The following is a 3,237-nucleotide window of genomic DNA, read 5'->3' as shown; positions in this document are numbered from 1 at the left end:
AAAATCTCAGAGCTACCGTGAAAGGCTGCTGGGAACGAGAGGAGAATGTGAGGCTGCAGCTGTCAGGGTAGGACCAGTGGATTCAGCTCACACCGGGGGGGGGGGGGGGGGGGGAGAGAGGGCTGTGGACCTGACTGTCCCTCTGCACAACCAGTCGGATACACACACACACATACATACACACAACCTGTCTGATCTCCGAGTGTGTCATCACACCAAGGCTCTCACGGAGGTATTGTACATCATGACACTGCGCTCAGCGTCCAGGGGACAGGAAGTGTATAGCGTCCAGCAAACAGGAAGTCAGGATGAGAAGCCATGAGTAGCTCGCAGGATCAAACTAAGTGTGAACGCACAGCGCCTGATTTTCTCAGATACGCGTTCAGTGGGGCGCATGTGATCTCCACCAATCAGACATCGGCTGGATGAATGTGGGCAGTGGGCGTGGGTAGCATGCTAAGATAGAAAAATTCTATGTTCAGTAATGTATCTGTTTTTTACATCTGTGTGTGTGTGTCTGTATATATGTGTCTGTGTGTGTGTGTGTGTCTATGCAGGGTGCAGGGTGTGTGCTCCTCTGCCTGGCTGTTTAACAATTCTGAACACACCACTACCTCATCTCTGCCTCTCAATTTATCATTTAGTGAGGGATGGAGGGAGAAAAAATGAGAGAAAAAGAGAGACAGGGAGGGGAGGGGAAGGGAGGGGGTAGATGACATGGAAGAGAGGAGGGTCCGGGAGGAGGTCGTGAACTCATTGGAGAATAAGTTGGAGGCAGGAATCACTGTCAAACTGAAGAAGGGTTCAATTAATTGTGTCAGAACTCAAACCAGAGGCAAGAGACTGTTTGGGCCAGATAATACTATGAGCGTGGTGGAAACGGAATCCTTAACACCCTGGAATGTGTGTGTGGAACATGTTGTTATAGTGCGGACACTTTCTTTACATTCTCATTCAACCTTTTATTCATTGAGCAGACGCGACCAGACCTGTATTTACCAGGAATAGTGTCAAATAACCACATCTCAGCTACCAGGCACAGTGCAACAAGAAGATCTCAGATACTAGGCACAGTGCAACAATAACATCTCAGCTACTAGGCACAGTGCAACAATAACATCTCAGCTACTAGGCACAGTGCAACAATAACATCTCAGCTACTAGGCACAGTGCAACAATAACATCTCAGCTACTAGGCACAGTGCAACAATAACATCTCAGCTACTAGGCACAGTGCAACAATAAGATCTCAGCTACTAGGCACAGTGCAACAATAACATCTCAGCTACTAGGCACAGTGCAACAATAACATCTCAGCTACTAGGCACAGTGCAACAATAACATCTCAGCTACTAGGCACAGTGCAACAATAACATCTCAACTACCAGACACAGTGCAACAATAACATCTCAGTAACCCAGCTGCAATATTACATAGTTCAGTCAAGCAGGAACAGCGTCATCTTAAGTTAGTTCTATCTAGTGTTCCTATACTATTCTTATTGACCTTGACCTTTACTTTGTCATGTCATCACTCATCAACGGTTAGGTTTACTGTCATGCATTTGTGCACAGCTATATGCCATAGATTCATTTGTTTTAAGAGTAAAGAGAATTATTGATAAGACACATTTGTGGACACTCCCCAAGTTACACCCCCTGTGGTGAGCCTTTGTTTTCTGTTTTCTGTGTTGTGGGTCTGAAGGTGCGAGGTCAGGAGTGAGAGCTTTGATGTTTTCAGCTGGTGGGTTTTCGTTTCTGTACCTGAATGCGTCTGTGTGCGTGTGTATGTACTGAAGTCCTGTGTATGTCTGTGTGGCTGTCTGTAGTTGTGTGTGTGTGTTGGTGTGTTTGCGTCTGTTTGTGAGTGCAGTGATTTCCTGAGTAAGCGAGTCAATCAGCAGTGGAGTGGTGTGTGTTGTTATGCACGCTCGCCACCCTGGGACACCACGCCAGCACTGAGCTGTAAAGGGGAAAGATGTGCCCGTTTTATAGCTTAACGTTTATTAACTTATTCTATTATTAAAACCCATTCTCCTTTCCTGTTCCTACATGCTGTACACTCTCTGGACACTGCTTTCCCAAATAGGTGTGTGTGTGTGAATGTGGTTGTGAGTGTGTGTGCGTGTATGTGTATTTTGTGCGTGTGTATTGTGTGTGTTTTGGCGTTTGTTTGTTAGTCACACTGATTTAATACTAATCAGTAAGAGGAGACAGCAGAGGCGCAGTAACTTGAAATGATTGGATACACACACACACACAGACATACACACACACACACACACAGACAGACACACAAACCCTGTGCTATGTGACTGGACTTCTAACACAGCTGCACATAACATCTATTCAGCAGTAGGAAGGTGGGAGAGCGCAGAGGAGATGAGGATTGCAGACATGATAAACACAGAGATGGACCGATGCAGATTACTGTAATTCACATCAACAGACGTCCTACTTTATGAACAGACATCCCAGATTATCAATACACATCCTGGACCGTTCTCCTTCTAAAACAATATTTACTCTCCCTCTGTGTCGCTCAGTTCCAACAGCGGCTGACACAGAAACCCATTCCTTTCCTTTCATTCGCCAAGGACGGCATCGGTCCTCATCAGAAAGCTTTTAGCACGCCAGACAACGAGACAGCGACGTAGGGTTCGTGGATCTCAGTTCCCTCTCTCTCCTACCCTCCATTCCCCTTCGTCTCTCTAATCTCATTCAGTCATTCTCCGTTGGCTCCCTCCCCGCTCTTCTGTGGATTTCTCTCCCTAATTCTCCCTCCGTCCCTCGTTCTCTCCCATCATCCCTCTTCCCCCCCCCATCCTTCCCCCACCCCACTCCATCCCTCTTTATCCCCCCCATCCCCCCCCCCTCCATCTCTCTTTCCACCCCATCCCTCTACCCCCCTCCATCCCTCTTTCTCCCCCCTCCATCCCTGAGTTCATTCGCCCTTTGTCCCGGTGCCATTCTGAGCCCTTCAGACTTCTCTCCCCCTCCACATCGCCCGCGGCTAAGCCATCTCTCCAAACACTGGGCTGTATGGGCTCTGACGTCCCCGATTCAAGCAGGGGAGGAAGAGGACAGAGGCGGAAGGAGATGCGAGGAGTAAAACGAATGAGGCGGGAGAGAGGGAATATTAAGAGATGGAAAAAATGCTGAGGGACCAGTCTTCATTGGATCCACAGATATGGGTGAGGACTGGTGTAATGGAGGAGGCAGTGAGCCTAATGTAGAG

Source organism: Hypomesus transpacificus, chromosome 5 (genome assembly GCF_021917145.1).
Source record: "Hypomesus transpacificus isolate Combined female chromosome 5, fHypTra1, whole genome shotgun sequence".
Taxonomy (NCBI): Eukaryota; Metazoa; Chordata; class Actinopteri; order Osmeriformes; family Osmeridae; genus Hypomesus; species Hypomesus transpacificus.
The sequence above is the reverse complement of the archived record's forward strand: the minus strand, read 5'-3'. Positions refer to the sequence as shown.